At 40.4% G+C, this 21,570-nt stretch overlaps 1 protein-coding gene across 2 annotated transcripts in view; it reads left to right on the plus strand.

Annotated features, from left to right (window-relative positions):
- Positions 1-21,570, plus strand: part of SRGAP1 (SLIT-ROBO Rho GTPase activating protein 1) — a 312,702-nt gene that overhangs the window by 180,754 nt on the left and 110,378 nt on the right. The gene's annotated exons all lie outside the window — the stretch shown is intronic.

The raw sequence follows: 21,570 nt of genomic DNA on the forward strand, positions 1-21,570 counted from the left end.
TCTTGATTTACCAATTCCATTTGTTCCTAAAAAGGCACATGTGTAACATACAGTTTTGTAAATTAAATTTTTAATGCTCCTTTGATACTTACTAATTAAAGAAACTTGTAAGTTAAACTTTTATAAAATGATTCTTTATAAAATGAACTTTCTAGTTTTTTTCTATGTGTGTGATAAATCTATTTTTATAAAGCACATTTACTACATCTGTGCATATAAATTGAATTGACAATTTCTGCGTGTTAGTTCCTCCTTCAGAAACTTTCGACTGCATGCAGCCTACAAAAGCCACAGGTTAAGAGATTATATCTATATACCAAATGCCTAATGAAACTGATTTTTACGTGATAAAGGCCAATTTCTAGCTCCTGCCTTACATGATTTGTTAGTTTCTGATACCCTAAGGTATCAACCATTTCTAGAAGCCCAGTAATTTAAAAGTTAAACGACCTTTGTATACCTGAGACTTCCAAAGAGGAACAAGCAGAAATTCTGTGTTGTCTTCCATTGAACTCTTTTAAGATGAGGACGTTTTGGCACTTTCCTCGTAGTTCCTTTTGCTTAGACATTGTTTTACCTAGAAATAGAAATCAGTCCTTAATACGTTACAAAAATAAGTCTGCTGGTTGCCATGCCATCATGGGTTAGAGCCTGTTGATTATGGTGTGAAAATAGTAGTGTAGTAAAGACAACAGTGACAAAGATGAACTTGACCACTGAATACAAGAAAAGTCAAAAGAGTGTCCTGAAAATTTTATCTCAGTGAGGGATATATATAATGAAATTTCTCCTAGATCAAGCCTATTGATTGCACCTAGACATTTTGCAGACTCTGTAGCATTCAAGTAAGTAAGCTGACACCTCAGAACTCTTATCAAATATCAGCCCAAAAGCCTGAAAGAGCCAGGTTCTGCCAAAGGCCACCAGGGTTGGAGTGACCCTGTCAGAGTCATTTAAGCTCTCAGAATTGGTTGAGGGATTAAGGGATAGGGCAGACAAGCAATGAGATTTTAATTATGTTATCTGTAGATCACTTTGAGCTCCTGGGAAAAAATTTTACTTTAATCAGAGAGCATGCTCAGCAAGGCCAGAGGTCATGTTCTGTGGGGAGAGAACTTCATATCACTCATGCACATATACACACCCTCTCCCTTTTTATTCTAAAAGGAGATGCTGTTTGGTCCCTCTTGCACATTATCTTCAGATACACAAACTTTGTCTTGTTCAAATAAAATCTATCCATTATATTAATACTTCAGTTTACATTAGGAAAGAGGCGAGATGAGGCATATTTGAACAGTGGAACAATATTTGGAGGAATGTAGTTTAGATTCCCCATTCAACTACTCACTGGTATTTTTGTCATGAACAAATAACCTAGTTGCATCATGCATGGAATTTTGTAGCACTGATGATGTAATAGTGATTGTTGAAGTAACAGGTATAAAATACGTAGCCTTGGGGAATTGAGGATGCTTTTTAATTGTCTTTTAAATTACAGTCAACCTTAGTGGTGGGTGACAGCCTTATGTTTGGACTTTCTTACCCCAGAATATTGTTCCCACAGCAATTGTTGATTATTTCAAACATTTTATCAGAAAGCTTTGTCTCAAATAAAATATATATGCTCAGGAAGGAGAATAGAGAGAGATGCCCTATGGTATTTATACATTAGAATGAACCGAGTTTTACCAGCCCAGATTGTACGGATGATGGGATAGATACGATATCATATGATGATATGATAGATATATAATACGGTAGAGCACAGTTTGTGTGGACATGGCATGAAGTCCTGGGCTTACAAGCGGAAGACAGGATGGTGGCATTAGAGTGGCTACTGAAAAAAGAGGAAAAGCTTTAAAGACTTGCAGCTCCTTTACTATATTTTTGCCCAATCTTGCTTTTAATTGCCGATAAAAATAAGGCCTCAAATGGTTTTAAGCCTCTATTTGAGTTCTTAGGCGACTACAAAGGACAGCCAGAGCAGTTAAGATTAGTTCAGTCTTCACCAGCTACAGTGGCTCATGCCTGTAATCCCAGAGCTTTGGGAGGCCGAGGTGGGCAGATCACCTAAGGTCAGGAGTTTGAGACCAGCCTGGCCAACATGGTGAAACCCTGTCTCTACTAAAAATACAAAAATTAGCCCGGCGTGGTGGTGGACACCTGTAATCCCAGCTACTCAGGAGGCTGAGGCAGGAGAATCACTTGAACCCAGGAGGTGGAGGTTGCAGTGAGCCGAGATTGCACCACCGCACTCCAGCTTGGGTGACAAGAGTGAGGCTCCATCTCAAAAAAAAAAAAAGGAAAGAAAAGAAAGATGATTAGTTCAGCCTTGAAGAGCAAAGTTTCTCAAAATAATGACATAAACCAAATAGATGTTTATATTCTCTCTCACAAAAAAAAGACCAAAGATTGACAGTGCAGGCCTGGTATGGAGGTTACATAAAGCCTTGCAAGACTCAAGCTCCTCCTACTGCTTGCTCAGGTAAACCCCATTGTAACAGTTGTCCTTAGAATTCAAGATGGTTGCTAGAACTCCAGCCATTACATCTGCATTCATGGCAACAGAATGGAAAAAGGGAGCCTTGCCTTTTAAGGAGACTCCATAAAAGTCTCACACAAGACTTTCATATACATCTCACTGGCCAGAACTTAGAACATGGTCCCTCCAGGCTGCAGTTAGGTCTGGGAATTACAGTCTTTTAGCTAGCCAGGTCATTGCTAGCTAGTTTTTTAAAAATGGGATTCTGTTCATTTGAAGGAGAAGGGGAGTTATTTGTAGCTAACTAGCCATGCCTGCCAGAGTAGCTAACATTTACCACATGCTGATTATGCTTGTGCTAGTTATTGTGCTAAGCATATTATTTGCATTATCTCATGTAATCCTCACAGCACCTCTATGAGGTAGTTATTCGCATCATCCTCATTTGATAGACAAGGAAACTAAGGCTCAGAGGGACTTGCCCCAGGGTGCACAGTAAGTGATAGGGTGGGATCTCAAGTCCAGGACTGGCTGCAGAGCCTCTACCCTTTACTGTCTTTTTATCTCTATTGCCGTAGTTGTGGGGAACCATTTTCTAAATAAGATCTCTAAATGTTAATGCCTCCCCCACAATACAGAGAACATAAGCAGTTTATCTCCAGCTCATTTATAGTTTTTATAATCAATGGCATCAATGTTGCTTTAACAAAATATAGGTGACAAATTGAACATGTGGCTCTATGGCAACCAGTACTTCTTAGACATATGTATTTAAATGATTTAACAGGTGGAATTCATTGGCTAAAAGCGAAAGGGTGAACCAGGATCCCCAGACTCCCTTTCTTAGCCTAATTTGCTAATTCTTTTTGAGTTAAACATTTGAAAGCAAACTAAAGGATAGAATTAGCAAGTTTGGGAGTAGGGTTAAGAAACCAGGGACACCGTCATGCTATCATGAAACAAAAGTAACTGGACTGGCAGTCCGCAAACTTATATTTGAATCCCAGCTTCATTAATTGTTAGTTGTGTGGCACTGGGAAATCATTTAGCTTCTCTGGGCACTTATTTTAGTTTGAGTTCTCTATAGATACAGAACCAACAGAATGGGTGTCTGTGTGTGTGTGTGTGTGTGTGTGTGTGTGTGCGCGCGCGCATATGCGAAGTGATTTACTATAAGGAGTTGACTCCCACAGTTATGGAAGATGAGAAGTCCCAAGATCTGCAGTGAGCAAGCTGGAGATCCAGCCAGGAGCGTTAATGGGATAGTTCTAGTCTGAGTTCAGGCCTGAAAACCAGGAAAGCCAATGGTGTAAGTTCCAGTTCAACTCCAGAAAAAGACCAATGTAGCTCAAAGACCATCACACAGGGAGAGTGAATTCTCTCTTATTCAGCCTTTTTGTTCAAAGCAAGTCATCAGTGGGTTGGATAAGACCCACCTATATTGGAGAGGGCAATCTGCTTTACCCAGCCTGCTGATTCATATGTTAATCTCATCCAGAAACACTCTCACATACAGCCAGAATCATGTTTGACCAAATATCTGGGCACCCCACAGCCTAGTCAAGTTGACACATAAAATTAATTATTATGGCATCTGACAAGGCACAAGAGTATAATGGGGAAGGGTCAACGCTTACATCACAGCTCTGCCCCTTTCAGGTGCGTGTGACTCTGTGCCTCAGTTTTCTCATCTGTAAAATAGAGATGAAAAAATACCTCTTAGAGTTGTTAAAAAGGATGAATGTTTAAAGACAAATGGAAACATTTTGCATGCTTGCTATGCTAGGCACTGTGAGATGTACTGGGGATATAGCTGTGAATGAAAACAGACCAAATCCTTCCTCTCAAGGCATTTCCATTCTAGTGAAGAGAGAGAGAGAGAGATGCCTTAAATAAATAATATGGCAGGAGTGAGAGCTAAGAGGAAAAGTACAGCTGAGTTGATACAGGTAGAGCATTCAGAACAGTGCCTGTCACATGGTAAATGTTTAAAAAACATTAGTAGTTAGTGTTAGCCTCCTCATCATCATCACCCTCTTTATCAATGGACTGGGGATGGCACCAGCTTCATGTCAGCCTCACAAAGTAAATGCAGATATCAGGAATGATTTTAACAGTAATTACAGATGGTTTTTTACATATATATGAATTTTTCTTATGATGAATATTTGATACTTTTGTACCAAAAAAAAAAAGGAAGGTAACTTCCCTAAGAAACTACATTGATAGTAAATGTTCACAGGGCTGTGATCGGAGAAGTGGAAAAGTAAAAGGCAAAAGCAGAGAAAAGTGGTAACACAAAGGTTAGAGGGAACATTCAAAACAAAATGTGCCTTCATCGGCCCAGTAAAGAGGTCATATGAAATGGGTTTAAAGTGTTAAGCCTGTCCCACCACCAAAATCTCAAAAGGTTATGCAGTATTTTAATAGAAGAACCATGATTTGCCCTTTATTACTATTTCTTTACTTTCTCTAGGCATTACAGCATTACACTCAGCATTTTACAAAACAAGGAGTTGACCACTCTCAGTCAGCTAATTCTAATCAAGATTAACACAGATGTCATGATAAATCCATGTGAAATTGATTGTTAATTGTATGTAATTGATTATCACACTCTCTGTGCATCAGCAGCACACACAGCTAGCCAGAGTCAAGAGGTAATCTATCCTCAAGTTCCATTAGATCAAGAGGAAGAGAACTGAGGAAATGAAGATTTATCCAACCCTTTACCATGAGGGCAAGCACATTATCCCATTTATTTCTCACAGCAGCACTATGAGGCAGGTATGCCTAATCTCAGGCTTACATGTGGGAATTGGGGCTTGGAATAATAAGCTCAGGGTCACACAGACAGTAAATGACTGATCCAAAATCTAAACCCACTTCTGTTCCCAAGGCCCATCAGTTCCTCACTGGGCAGCTGCCTTAGAGAAGGACGTGCAGAGGAGGTGGCAGGAGGAGGGGTAAACCTGAGTTAAAGGATCAGTAAAACTCTCTATGACAGACACTTGTGAAAACATGAGCTTTCTAGACTGTTATATGGGTTACAGAATGGGCAAACCCAAATGACTTTGTGTAATCGGCTTTCATATTAGGATATGAAGCAGGTGTGGTGATTCACATCTGTAATCCCAACACTTTGAGAGGCTGAGCTGGGAGGATCAGTTGAGTCCAGTTTGAGACCAGCCTGGGCAACGTGGCAAAACCCTGTCTCTACCAAAAAACAAATAAATTTAGCCAGGTGTGGTGGTGTGTGCCTGTAGTCCCAGCTGCACAGGAGGCTGAGGTGGGCAGATCACCTGAGCCCAGGAGGTCAAGACTGCAATGAGCCATGATTGTGCTACTGCGCTCCAGCCTGGACTGCAGCCTGAGTGACAAAGTAAGATCCAGTCTCAAAAAAAAGAAAAAGAAAAAATAATTAGGATATGTTCATTTTGGGTGCGGCCTTTCATTTAGCTTTAGTGTTATAATGTAAAATTTCCTGTTCAGTGTGCGTTCATACACAGTGGTTACTTCTAAGGATTCATGTCTTGCTCCATTCGGCTTCATTTTCTTCCTAATGAGCACTAAATCCAATATGCCTGTATTAGTCAGTTTTCACACTGCAATGAGGAAATACCCGAGACTGGGTAATTTATAAAGAAAAGAGATTTAATTGACTCAGTTCCCCATGGTTGGGAGGTCTCAGGGAACTTACAGTCATAGCAGAAGGCACCTCTTCGTAGGGCAGCAGGAAAGAGAATGAGTGCCAAGTGAAGGGGCAGCCCCTTATAAAACCATCAGATCTCCTGAGAACTCACTCACTACCACGAGAACAGCATGGGGGAAACCACCCCTGTGATTCAGTTATCTCCACCTGGTCCTGCTCTTGACACGTGGGGATTGTTCCAATTCAAGGTGAGATTTGGGTGGGGACACAGCCAAACCATATCAATGCCTAACAAATGTAAATGGAGTATGGAAGCTGTCCTGGTGCAAACCCAGAGGTGGGCTGAGTAACTTTCGCAGGAGCGGTTTCAAAAACAGTTGATGTGAGCACAGAATCCAGCCTGGCCTTTATGTATCTTTGAAGCCCTTGTCTCTTTAAAACGTTTAAATTAAAAAAAAAAAAAAAAAAAAAAAAAGCTGATTATTTTTTAGAGGGAAAGAAAAGATGCTGTTTATTATTTCAAGCCCTTCCTTGAAAACAGCCTCTGAGGACTGCGGAGGGAAACTTTGTTGGCTGGTTTTGTGAGCCTCCCACAGACCAGGAGCTAATGTATCCTTCTATAAAGAAGAAACATGCCCAAGGCAAGGTTGAAAAGTCATTCCGAGAGCCCAAGATACTTGCCACCTCATATCGGAAGATTTTTCTCTGAGCCTCAAAGAGGTTTTTGACCTTGAGAGGGGAGGAGTGGGGGTTACGTACTTATTTTAGCTCAAGGGCATTTTAAGAATTTGAAATAGATGTATTTCAGTAGTGAAAATGAAAATTCATTCCTTTGAGACAGACTACAGAGGCCTGGGTCTCAAAACAAAACACTGAACAAAGGGAAATAAGGAGTAGGAATATGTAAAAAGCTCCCAAACTGAAAATCTCTTTGGAGTACCACATTCTCCACGATGCCTCCTGGAAAACTTTTTTAAAAACACTCTATTTAGGGACCTTGGGCTGACAAAGAATTTCCGTACCTCCTTCCCCTGGCTTTGATTGCTAGACACTTCAATGGAAAGAAAGAGGGATTGGGATCGTGTGACTCTCTGCAAGGAACTTCTGAATTCTAATCTTGGCCTTGACACACACCGACTTTGGAGACTAGATTAGCTAATTTAACCTGGCTTTGTTTTCCTGCCAGAATGATCGGGATTAATAAAATGACCAATTCAAGGATCTCTGAGAAGAACTGTTTGATAAGAACTTTATATGTAGACATCTTTGAGGGCGTTCTGATCAATGATGCCAACTGCTTCCTACCTCCTGCTTATAGTTTCATTTTCTTTCTGATATTTAAGAATTAGTTATGATTAATGTTTATATACCACAAGTAAGGCTGTCTTTTATTAAAAGAAGTGAGCCATATGAACCCCAATGTAATTATTTAGCTTAGAAATGAGAATGTGTTAGAAAGTATACTTTAGTGAAAAAAAAATTCTAAAGAATGTTTTACGTCCAGAATCCTTCTCAACGAACTATTTTGTCCAAACTATTACATTCTGAAATACAGTATTATAATCTTTAAGTGATTAGAATGCTTTAATGACAGACGTCTTAAGCAGTTTCTAGTACTAAATATATATGATACTTGCCAAAATAAATTAGAGGCATTTTTCTTGGATTTTACTGTTCGAAATTGGACCAGAAATGTAAAAGATCACATGAAGGAAATCAAGCTCTAAATCAGTTGTTATCAGATGATCCAATTCAACATATTTTAACTCACTGGCATGGTTTTCTAACTCACATGATTATGTGAATTTGATCCTACCATAGTTTGATTGCATTTGGGGACTGAAATGGACCTTCAGGAATGTTCAAATTAAGAGCCAGGCACAGTGGCTCATGCCTGTAGTCCCAGCATTTTGGGAGGCCAAGGCAGGCAGATCACCTAATGTCAGGAGTTCGAGACCAGCCTGGCCAACATGGTGAAACCCCATCTCTACAAAAATACAAAAATTAGCCAGGCGTGGTGATGCGCGCCAGTCATCCCAGCTTCTTGGAAGGCTGAGTCAGGAGAATCACTTGAACCCAGGAGGTGGAGGTTGTGGTGAGCAAAGATCATACTGCTACACTCCAGCCTGGGGGTCAAAGCAAGACCCCATCTCAAAAAAAAAAAACAAAAGAAATGTTCAAATTAACCTCCTCATTTTGGAAGAATATCCGGAAGGCTCAGAGAGATTAAGTGATTCACTTATGTCCCAGAGCTAACTCATGGCCAGGTTGGAACTGAAACCCAGGTTTTATTTTAATTCAGATTAGCAAGAAGGTTCTTGTGAGGTGTGTGCTGCTATGCTAGGAGCTTCAGTTGAGACAGTACCAGTTCAGGAGGCTTTCAGTCTAGCAGAGGTGCTAAAGTTAAGAGATAATAACAGCTAACCTTTGTGCCAGGTACTGTTCCAAGCACTTTACATAATTACTTATTTATATTTTCCCAACAACCCTGGGAGGTAGTTGAGGCACAGAGATGTTAAGTACCTTGCCCAAGGTCACACAGCTAGCAAGTCTCACACGAGGCGATCTATGCTCTTAGCCCACGTGCTGTACTCCCTTTTTACTGGTGAATATAGTGTGGGTACATAACACAGACTGTTATGTACCCACAGATAGGTTCAGGCAGAGGACTTTGGAGATCCAAAGAGAGGGGTCCATGTTGAAGACTGAGAAAATTGCAGAGAGGAAAAGGTCTACAAATGGACTTGAGAGGATAGCCAGGATTTCAGTAAGAGGAGAGATGAAACAGGGGAAAGGCATCTGAGGAAAAGGAACAGTGAGAGCCAAGGCACAGAGTTGGGAAAAAGCACAAGGTGCATTCGTAGAATCTCTCTCTCTGGAGCCCTATCTAGGGAAAGAGGGAAAATCATAAGTTGAATGATTTTGGAACAGCTACTAAAACGAGATTGCAAAGAACATAGGCAGCAAAAAAATGGTTAGACATCTAGTCAAAAGCAGTTTCCAAACTCAAAAAGCTCTCTTGCACAGATTAACAAAGGCCTCTTATTTCTCTTTTTTTTCCTATTGTTCCAATAAAAGGAGTGAGATGTATTGGATTTGAGGCATAGAATATATGTGTCAATTTCTGAACCACTTTTCATTAAAAGAAAAGGATTCCACAGCAGCCTTTCCCTTTTGGTTGATGCGGCAATTCTGAAGGTGTGGGACTTTTACGATTTCAAGATTCTGAAGTATCTTGGGTCCTCAGTGTAAATATTTCATATACTAAACCTTGCCATATAAAGGTCTAATACACACATGTAATGTTGAAGCCATGTGAAACATTTCCCTGAGAAGAACTAAATATTTAAAGTTGCAGGTGACTTGGAAATTCTAGTAAATTTGGTGGCCTTTCATTATACGTGTGCTTTCCCCTTCAACACTGCCAACTACTTGAAACTTTCCTTTGCCACCAAAGGCTATTGCTTAGCTCCTGCTGCCACTGTGGCCCTGGTTAATATCTATTCCATGTGCAAACTCTTGGATATTTCTTTCAGTAGTTTAAACTTGTATTTCAGTGCCTCAAGACATTGTATGAAAACTGCTTTTGAAATAAGAACTTTCTGAATGACCTTCTCTATCACCGACTTTCCCTGTTGACTTGTTGGGCATGATTAAGTCTCTTTGCAGCTCAGTTGCTTTGACCCATAAAACGAAGACCATCCCTCAGTTCCCTGGCCTCTCAAGTGTGTGAGAATAAACAAGTGAGCACTGGATGGGCTAGAGCTATTGTGGGCTGAAAAGATTTTCCTAGTTTGTTCCGGCTGCTGTAACAAAATACCACAAACTGGGTGGCTTACAAACAACAGAAATTTATTTTCCAGTTCTGGAGCTGGGACATCCAAGATCAAGGCAGCAGCAGATTCAGTATCTGGTGAAACCCCTTTGTGGCTCATAGACAGTACATTCTTGCTGTGCCCTCACATGGTTGAAGAAACAAGAGGTCTGTCTCAAACCTCTATTGTAAGTGTACTAGTTGCATTCATGAGTGCTCTGCTCCCATGACCAATCACCCTGGTTATGTCCCCCTAATCCCGTCATCACCTTGGGGAGTTAGGATTTCAACATATGAAGTTGTGGTGGACACAAATGTTCAGAACATAGCAGATATGATAGAAGAGTGGGGTACTTTATTAATTGTGTTGCATTCATGAAGCATTCACTGTGTGCCAGTGATCACTGCGAGGGCTTGACATGTATTCATTTATTCATTTTTTTTGTATTCATTTTTCCAACCTTACAGGTAATATTCTTATTCCCAATTTAGAGGTGAGTAAAGCAAGGAACATGGTGTGAGACAAAACTAGTATTTAAACCCAAGCATTCTGATTCCTGGGATGAACCATTATAGCTTTTCAGAAATGGAATGGGCTCTCTTTTAGGACAGTGCTCCTGTCTTCTTTCCCGGTGGCTGCCAGCAAGTATGGAGAGAGGGGCTATGACTTTAAGGTCTTAGAATTCGCGGAATGTAGTTACTCCACATTTGTCCCAAATCTCAAAATTTGTGTCGTGTCTCTAAACCAGATAAATGGAAAGTACTAAAAGCATTGTTGCTTCTGCTCTGAAATTGTTATAGGATTATTTCTATTGCATCCAAGTCTTAAACACCGAATGGCTGGGGGTGGGGTCTTTCAACAAATAATGTAAGTCCTGAGCATGGCTGAGTAACACACAGCCCTGTCATCAGGGAGCTAGACTAGTGAGATATGTCCATGTACAGTGTTGGGCACCAGACTAGATAGAGATCTCTATGGCTCTGGGCAAGCATGGAGCCACTCAGGAGACTTCCTGAAGAAGCTGACACCTGAATTTGGTGCTAAAGGATGGATGGGAAAAGCGTTCCAAAAAGAGGAGAGTGTGTGAGGGAAAGCACAGATGTGTGAAACATTGCCTCTGCAGGGAACTCCATACACTCTGATATTGCCAGAGTGTTAGCAAATCACTAATGCAAAAATAAATGAAGCAGGCCAGGGGCGGTGACTCATGCTTGTAATTCCAGCACTTTGGAAGACCAAGGCAGGCGGATCACTTGAGGTCGGGAGTTCAAGACCAGCCTGGCCAACATGGTGAAACACCGTCTCCACTAAAAATACAAAAATTAGCTGGGCATGGTGGCTCATGCCTGTAATCCCAGCTACTAGGGAGGCTAAGGCAGGAGAATCACCTGAACCCAGGAGGTGGAGGTTGCAGTGAACCAAGATCTTGCCACTGCGCTCTGTCCTGGGCAATAGAGCAAGACTCCGTCTCAATAAATAAATAAATAAATAAATAAATAAATAAATAAATAAAGCATTAAACTGAGATATCTTAAAATCCCATTTCCTAACCATTCTCTCTTACCGCACTACAGTGAGTACTCAAGAGAAAAGAAAGGAAAAGAATCTTTTGCTAAATTAGAATTTATTGGATAAAATACCCTTTATTTCATGTCGAAATCTCTGATAATTGTGAAGTGGGCAGATACTGTAGTATAACACCAAATTGATAATTATGTTTATAAAAAATTATGAACTAATGAACTAGCATAAATCAATAAAGAAGAAAACATAATTGGATTTCTAGCAATAGAACATTAATTAAATCAAGACAAGGCCTATCTGTTGTACATAGTAGAGGGCTTGAGGAACTTTTGCTGAATATGAATGTTGATTAAGAGTTCCTTAGAGATAAACAAAACCAATAACCCCATCTATGACTCAAAGACTTAAATTAGAACCTGTCTCCAATAACTGCTGGAAAGAGCAAGGGCAGATTAAGATTTATAAGTACACTTCACTTTCATTACAAATAGAAACATTTTCTTTTTAATAGGGCATAAAACAATTTATCTTCTTTAGGGTAAGTTGATCCTTTTTCATTAGTTTTATTAAAGTACCAAAATCTCATGAAACTAATTGTAATTTATGTTAACATTTAAAAATCATGGTTAAATTTAGCATTTTGAAAAAGATGACTAATGCCCTGATTTAACTTAAATGTAACCATCAAAAATAGAAGCATGTAGCATATCTGTTAAGTATGTCAGCCCACACCTACCAAATAGCTCTTGGGTTTTCCTCCTTAATGAGCACTTGATGATTGATCAATAATCAGTTTGGGAGCTAATTAAAGTCACTAGAGTAATAGATATCCCTGTATAAGGTTCATCAATTTAACAGTGTGCTAGACAGACTGTAGGGGCATTGTTCATTTCTAGATAATTTCTGTACAGCAAAGCAGATGAGTTATGGCCTCGGAGCCCATGGAGAATTCCAGGAGGAATCTTATATCCCTGGCATAGCACGGTGGACTCCTTGCTGTCTCAAGTCAACAGAACCAGAAGGAGATAATTAATATAATTTGTTGTTACACTGGCTTTTTCTTTTGGTTAAAATTTATCTGCCAGTTGGGCACAGTGGCTCACTGTGATCCCAGCACTTTGGGAGGCCAAGGTGAGTGGATCACTTGAGGTCAGGAGTCCAAGACCAGCCTGGTCAACATGGTGAAATCCTGTCTCTACTAAAAATACAAAAATTAGCCGGGTGTGGTGGCAGACACCTGTAATCCCAACTACTTGGGAGGTTGAGTCAGGAGAATCACTTGAGCCTGGGAGGAGGAGGTTGCAGTCACACCACTGCCCTCCAGCCTGAGCGACAGAGCAAGACTCTGTCTCAAAAAAAAAAAAAAAAAAAAAAAATTTATCTGCTATCTACCCTGACACTGAGAAGTACGTTATATATGTTTCCCCAAATAATAAATTATTTTAATTATTGTGAGATTAGTATTTGAAATCATGGATTCAATATCAATAGAATTTTAGAGTTAGAAAAGGCCCGAGAGGGCACATAAACCAACCACCTCCTTTGTAGGAGTTAGATAAATCTTGCCCTAGAGTCACACAGTCTCTGCATGGCAGACTGAGGGCTCCAACAGAAAATAAAAACTGGAATAACAGTATGGACACTGTTTTCATATACTACTCCTAAATGTCATCCTACACTATTTCCTCTGAGCTTCATCAGATATTCTCCTTTTGAAGGATATATTAAAATTCTCTTGAAAGGAAGCCTTCTGCACCCAGAAGTTATGCGATCAATTTTTCCTTCTATGATCACGCCTCTACTCTGTACTTTGTCTTTCATCCCACACTTTTCAAAGTGCCTGAGGTATAAAGTTAGATTTGATTGTCTCCCTAATTTTGATCCTGTAGAGAGACCTCATGTTATCATGTTGTCATCTCTAATAGATGAGGCTTATGCTGAGGATCAGAAAGGCTGAGGTTACAGAGTTATTTTGCAGCAAAGCCAGGACCAAAATCCAGGTTTGTTGTTCATAGACCTCTCCATTAAAAATGCTACTCTGTAAATTTACTAGAGGCAAAATCTCAATATGCTATGGTGTTGCAGGACTTTTCCTTAGTTCAGCTAAAGACAGGGTTCTTTGTCCCATGGCCATGAAAATTTAGACTCACAGACATTTTGAATGGTGACAGGGTTTTATTTGGTGAAAAGGAAGAAAAGGGGAAAACAGGAACTCTGCATAAGCCAGTGTCCCATGCTCCAGTGCTTCCCCCACCGGAAGATTGAATCTCAGGTTCTATACAGGAAGAGGAGGGACCAAATCCTTCCCACTGCAAAGGGCCTAAACTTCCCCAGGCTCCACCCCGGGAGCAGGCCGGTTGGCGTTTCTCCAGTGACCCCCTCCCACCTGGCTGTGTCAATGGCAGTATGAGATACTTCCATTTTTTTACAAATAGTTAAAAAATCTGCTTCATCAGTCAGATCTCCAGACTAAGAGAGATCCTGAGTTTGCCACACCATCAGATTGCTTTGTGCGTCAGAAGAGAACTGGTTTATCCGGCAGCCAGGCATGGAGCAGGCCTGGGCCAGCACAGAGTGACCCAGGGCAGTGCCGTGACCAGAGCCACGGACCTAGCTCTGCACATTCGTCACCCACTCCTGCCCCCGACAACCCACCACAAGCCCTCACAGTCACTTTTGAAATTCTGGATGACGTGATTTCCTATTACAAACAAGTGACATGAACTTTCAAAGCAAAAAAAAAAAAAATTCTGCCTCATGTTTCTTCACTTATTATTGATCTTGAGCACATTTCACACATTTCTTTAGCTTGTCTGTGAATTTTCTGCTGCATTAATTGACCCATCCGAATGTATGAGTATTAGTGCTTTTACTTTTTAGCAATGTACATATTTTCATATAATAAATATTCATGTAATTTTGGCATCAGACATTTTATCTACATTATTTTTTAGTCATTTTTTATCATTATACAAAGTATGCATAGAGGGAAACATCACATTGTACCCCATAAATATGTACAATTTTTATGTGTCAATTACAAATAAAAATATTTTTAAGTCCCCAAAAAAGAAAAAAAAATGCTACTCTGTATGATTACTCCAGAAACAAAAGTGTTAACACTACACTGAACAGAAGCTGATTATTTCTGTGATTTTTCTTAGCCTTATTTCCTCCCTTTGCATATGTGGTCTCTATTTTTCCCTTTGTTTTGCTTAGTCTCTGTATCTCGTTTGCCCTGTCACTTGGTTACTTGGCAGTCCCTAGCCAGCAGGGTGCAGAGTCGCAGACAGTGCCTTTTGTTCAAAGCATTTGTTTGGATTATAAATATAATTTGATGATAAATTCAGTCGTTATGCTGATTTCATTTCAATGGAGTCACAATGTATCTCAAGTTTCCTTTGATAAACTTGCAATAAAGACCGTATCTCATGCTATTTAATTGTTCACCTTGGTCTATTTGCTTATTCTAAAGAGTATTGTGGCCAAGTGCAGTGGCTCACGCCTGTAATCCTAGCACTTTGACAGACTGTCGGGGGGTGGATCACCTGAGGTCAGGAGTTCAAGACCAGCCTGGTCAATATGGTGAAACCCCATCTCCACTAAAAATACAAAAATTAGCCCAGCGTAGTGGAGAGTGCCTGTTATCCCAGCTACTGTGGAGGCTGAGGCAGGGGAATCGCTTGAACCCAAAAGGCGGAGGTTGCAGTGGACTGAGCTCGTGCCATTATGCTCCAGCCTGGGTTACAGAGCTAGACTGCATCTCAAAATAAATAAATAAATAAATAAATAAGACTGGGTACAATGGCTCACACCTGTAATCCCAGCACTTTGGGAGGCCGAGGCAGGTGGATCACGAGGTCAGGAGTTCGAGAACAGCCTGACCAAGATGGTAAAACCCCGTCTCTACTAAAAATACAAGAATTAGCCAGTCACAGTGGCAGGCGCCAGTAATCCCAGCTACTTGGGAGGCTGAGGCAGGAGAATTACTTGAACCTGGCGTGGGGAGGTGGCGGAGGTTGCAGTGAGTCGAGATCACGCCACTGCATTCCAGCCTGGTGACAGAGTGAGACTCTGTCTCCATCAATCAATCAATCAATCAATAGAGCTTTGCTAAAATTTTTAACATATGTACTGATATGGTTTGGCTCTGTGTCCCCACCCAAATCTCATGTTGAATTGTAATACTCAGTGTTGGAGGTGGAACCTGGTGGGAGGTGATTGGATCATGGGGATGGTGCTGTCTCATGATAGAGTTCTCACAAGATCTGGTTGTTTAAAAGTGTATAGCACCTCCCACGTTGCCCTATTCCTCCTTCTCTGGACACCTAAGACATGCCTGCTTCCCCTTCACCTTCCACCATGATTGTAGGTTTCCTGAGGCCTCCCCAGCCATGCTTCCTATGCAGCCTGTAGAACTGTGAGTCAATTAATCCCTTTTTCTTTATAAATTACCCAGTCTCAGGTGGTTCTCTATAGCAATGCAAGAGAAGAGTAATATATAAATGGAAATATTGCTGATTTTCTTCCTTTTACCTCTATTAGAAACAACAATCCCTCCAATCATGGAAAAATTATTACCTGTTATTAAAATGAATTATTTAATGGCATTCTTTTCAAATATCAATAGCTAACATTTACTCTGCACTTATATGTCAGCTTCTTTCTTCTGTGCTCTTCGTATGTGTTAACACATTTTATCCTCCCCACCACCTTAGGCAGTGAGTAATATTGTAATTCTGATTTTATAGTAAGGAAATTGAAGCACAGAAAGGTTAGGTTATTTGCCAAAGACCTCACAGCAAGTAAGGGCAGGGCAGGATTTGAACCCAGGCAGTCTGTCTCATGAGTCTGAGCTCTTAACCATGAGTATGCTACTTCTCAAAGTGAATTGTCCTGTAAATACTACTTTGCAAGTATAATTGAAGTTTTGTAAACTTTGCTTTCACTGATTTATGAAGAGCCATATTAACCCAGGGAGAGAAGGTGGGTTTGTGAAAGTTTATCATTATAACAGTCCTGCTGACTACTTGTGACCTCAGTGAGCAGCAACTCTTTCAGCCCTGATGCTGGGAACAAGAAAAAAAAAAAAACTTTCTAGTGTCACTTGCAGGCCTTAAGTGGGAGGTGGGGATGGGATGGGAACTGACAGAGACATCCATTGTAGGTATATGTTAAGGGCTGGCTTCTCATGCCTTTACATCCTTTATGTAAATGAAATATATTATCCATTTTTTCTCTCCCTAATGGGCTTCCGGACTTAAATATAAGCTGATTACAAAGAAGCCTGGGAACTTTTCTCTACCTAATTCCCACTCAGCCTTCCCTGAAGTCCAGCAACTGCCCCATCCCATCTCTGCATATATCCACTTCCTGTTTGTAGTGCAGTAAGAGCAGGCTGGAGTTTGTGTCATCCCTACTGGGGAGAGATTCTGTCTTTCATCTCTAGTCTGAAGGCCTAGCACAGTGCCTGGTATTCAGACACTCAGTAGCTGTTTGGTGGATGAATAAATAAAATCAGTATACATTGCACCCTGAAACCTGGGCTAATGTCTGCCTGATTTTAGAGTAACTGTCACCGTACATTGAAAAAGGCGCTAATTATAAGAGGTGTGTGTAGATAGGCCAAAAGCATTTCCAAAGTGTGAATTCAGGAGTGTTTTATAAACATGTAAGTGTTTTTGCAGTTGCCTCCAAGACCATCCTCACTGATAACATTATTTCAGTTTTTATGAGGTTTGGGCTAGCCTAGTTCTCAACATGAAATAGCAAAAAGGCATCTGTTGGTCTGCTTTTATTGTACCTCAGTTCTCTGCTGCTTTGGGAGACAGTGGCCTGCACCTCTCTGCTTAGAGCCTGCCTATGAAGCTTGCACTGTTACTTCTACATTCATACCTTAGACACTGTCAGAAATCATAACTACCCACCGTACTGTGTGCTTACATTCTGTCATTTCATCCCCATTTTACCTTGGAGGAACTGGAGCTCAGGGACATTAGGAAACTTGCCTGCTTAAGAAATGGTGACACTGGAACTCAATTCCAGGTCTTCCTGGTTCCAGAGTCTGTGTTCATCAGCAGGTTTGGCCGGGTATACTAAAGAGCAAGAAGACTGGAGATTGCAGATGTAAAGATCATGGCACACAGTGTCCTGAGTGCTCTTTTTGAGGGAATTCCTGCCCACTACCACTGTCTCCAGCCACCAGAGAGACAGCTTGCCCAAGGAGAGGCTATAATCTGGAGGGAGGTACTGTGGCTGTGTTAGGTTCCTGGGGTTCAGCTGAAGGTGGCCCTGGTGGCCCTGCTTTCCCGACACACCTGAGAGTTTCCTGGGGAACAGTGGGCTTGGGCTTCCAAGGCTGTGGTACTACCCCAGTGGTTTGGTTAGTCTGGCACTTGCAGAAATTCAGCTACAGTTAGAGTCCTCTTATGTATTGATTGTAGAAAATAGATCTTTATCTTAGGTAGTTGATAAGAAACCCAAAGAATATAGTTTCTCAGAAGAGCTTTTAGTGATTAATGGATTTAGTGAAGCAGCAGGCTATATAGAGTTAGGAAATATTGTCCCTAACATACTGTTTTTCATCTCCCTTCCCTGCTAAACCACCACATCATTTCTTTTCTGAGAGGCCATAAATTCCAACACTAACCATATTTCACAAATGACTTAGAACTATTTGTCATTCCATTAGTCCAATCCCAGGTATTTATTGCTAGTGCTATTTTGGAAGCCTGGAATAGAAAAGAACAATGCCAGGCACATTGTAGATGTTTAATAAATATTTGTTAAGTGAATAAATGGATAGGCAAGCTTACTATAAAATGGGTTCTTATCCTTCATTTGATTGTCACCTATTTTACTCATACTGTATATGAGACAGTTTTAAGAATCTGAAGGTACATAAACATGACTGGTACCCTTGCCATTCTTACAGGACAGTCCACAATCTGGGTGGTACACAGATATCTGTGACATATAGCTAAAGTGCTGTGTGCTGAAGAGTCTGAATGAAGATCTGTCTTGAAAGACAATACTTGTCTTGGCAGTCCAAAGAATAAGATCCCTTTGGCTGAGAAGCCAGGGAACACTTAGCCATGGGTGAGATTTAAGCTTGCCATGGAGAATGGGTCAAATGTCAAAAGGAGGAGGCGCTGGGGGACGGCAGCTCAGGGACTTGCTTGGGAGAAGCTGCAGAGGCAAGAACGTATAAATTCTGGGGAGGGAGCCGTAAGTGACTGATTCAGAGTGGTACACAAATTGCTGCTTGGATCGGTGTTGAGACCAATCTGAGAGCACTGAACTCCATGGTAGAGGGAATCAAATCAAGTTTGAGAAAAGGTCGAAGAGCATGGTAACAGGGAAAAGGCCCTATAACTGTCATCGTGGATTCTTTTTCTTATTGTCCATTCCCTCTTCCTCTATACTAAATGAAGTCACCCCAAGCCATCCTGCATATCTCTACCACATTATTACTAAGACACTGCTTTGACCATACTGTCTGCAACACTGTGGATTCACCAACACCTATAGCATACATTATGCCCTTCTTAGTGGGGGATTTCAAGACTCTCTGGCCCAGGCCAACTTATCTAATCTTATCCTTCAGCTTGTTACCCAACCATCTACTTTCCAAGTTCTTCCCTGGACCCCTTCTCTGCCATCTTGGTCTGCTCATGCCCACCTCACCTGTGCACTTTCCCGCATCCCCGCCTTATTAGAACTTTGCTTGTACCATCTTTCCAGCCTGGATGCCCTCCCTTCATCTGTGCCCATCAGAACATCAAAAGCCCATTTTTTAGTCTCCAAAATTTTAAACTTTTAGAACATGGAAACCAAATATTTCTTTTTACACCCATCAGTGGGTTATGGGTGGTAAGCACCAAGTGCATGTTGAATACATAAATATCTTCATCCCCTCTTTTCCTCCATTCCTACATAGAACTAAGAGTGACTGTATCCCTTAGATAAAGAGGCCTTTCAATTGTACGACACTTTAGACTTTCCAAAGGTTATGGCATAGCAGTCCAAAACACCTCATCTGAAGCCAGGCTGTCTGGGTTCCCACCATTGCTCTACCAGCTGTGTGACCTGGGACAAGTTACATAACCTCTCTATGCCTCAGTTTTGTCATCAGCATAAAGGGAAGAATAAAGGTACCTACCTCATAAGAGTTCCTAGGATTAAATATGTTATTTGTAAAATGTTGAAAATACTATGTCTAGCACATAGTAAGCATTATATAATGCTTGCTAAAGTAAATTATACATATATATGTACATATCTATATTAGTGATACTGTATGTATTGTGTACATAGATATTTATAGTAAATACTCAATAAAATTTAAATTTAAAAACACACACACATAGGGACACACAATTTGGCATCCATGATGACCTTGTAAAGTAATCAGAGGCATTAAATAATTTCCGCACACATAGTAATTATAGATCCATTCCTGGGATCCATGTCTTCCAACTTTCGAACCAGTAGTCAAAAAATAGAAACTATAGCATTAATCTATTGATCTTCTCCAACACATACAGTTTTCAGATATATAGTGATTTCTTAACACAAAGTATTAAATTTGCTACAGGTATTTTTATTATTTTGACTTAAACTATATGAGTAGTGTCAGATACATAATATGGGTGTGTCAATAAGAAAAAAAATACTAACTTCTGTGCAAGTTATCATATAGGATATCCCAATCTCCTAAGGAAATTCATGATGTGGGTCATTTTCTACTTGACTGTTTTTTCAGCCATTGAGGAAAAATGGAGCAAGAAAGATAAATTAGGTGTATTGAACGGAGAATTATGCATGAAGTTTTAGTAGAGAAGAATTCAAACAGGAAAATATGCTATGGGAGTACATTTACATGGCTATATGCCTGTCAGGTCATTTGGTATGCAAAGGCTTGTGTTTGCATTAAGCTGTTGGAGAAGCTGTTATTTTCTTTGCAGTATGTATTCAAAATGCACCTGTAAAAAATAAAAGCTTTCCTTTACTTCTCTGAAAAAGAAAGAGAACTGTCTGTTATTTTAAATACAAAATACATTTGACTTCTGTCAACAGCTTACATTTTAAATAATGCAGTTTGTACTCGCATTCATTATCTGCAATTAGAGTTCTCGAAAAGCTTTTAGCATTTATCTCCCCAACTTTTAAAATTCATTCATTGTTAACATTTTAGTGAATAGTGGAAACCCTAAATCAAATTGGAAAACTCAAAAAAGAAATTTGCTTTCCGGAAATTACCACTGAACTAGGTAGAGAATCCTCAGCTATTGTGCTGAACCACATTATGATGAGATACACTCTTTTCTTTTCAGCGTTAGGTCAGACTGAAATGTTTTCCTTTTAACCCATACTAGTCAATAAGGAACACCCTGCTGGCAGTCAGCGCAGTATCTTTTCTCTTATACTAAGGCTTATTTTGTGCAAACTACCTGTTTATACTAGTCCTCAGTGTCCAAGTCAAGCAAGAGTCAGAAGTTCAGGTTTTTTCTTTGCGATAATATATTTAAAAGAAATATTTCTCAGATTCTCGGGGTGGCCAAGTGTGATGAGAGTCACATGTTCTCATTTCCTCCTTCCTATTAGCAAGAATACAGACAGCTGAGCAACTCGTGTGTGTGTGTGTGTGTGTGTGTGTGTGCGCGCACGCGCGTGTGTGTGTGTGTGTACACCCTGTCATTTTAAGATGTAACTGGAACCAAGACCCAAATATAATAGTGTGTGGGTTTGCTTCAGGCAGGGAATAACAGAGCCAAGCCTAGAAAGAAATGCAAGGTGTGTGTAGATTCGTTGACCTTTTGCTGTTTGCCCAGCTGCAGGGTGACTCCCTTTTCATTTCCCAGCTGCTCAGCTGCTTCCTACTGCTATTTTATTTTTCTTTTAAACTGGAGTAGCCAACCAAGCTTCTCCCAGACAGGTTCAATAATTATTAAAAACAGACAACTTTCCAATTACACATGGCTCAGAAAAAGCTGCCAGTGCTTTATAGTTTAGCCCTAACTTTGTTCTGGCTCTGTAATGCCTTTGACCTGATTTACTAGCTTACATTTTTAAGGAAAGCCATCATCAGATTT

This window comes from Theropithecus gelada, chromosome 11 (genome assembly GCF_003255815.1).
Source record: "Theropithecus gelada isolate Dixy chromosome 11, Tgel_1.0, whole genome shotgun sequence".
Classification (NCBI taxonomy): Eukaryota; Metazoa; Chordata; class Mammalia; order Primates; family Cercopithecidae; genus Theropithecus; species Theropithecus gelada.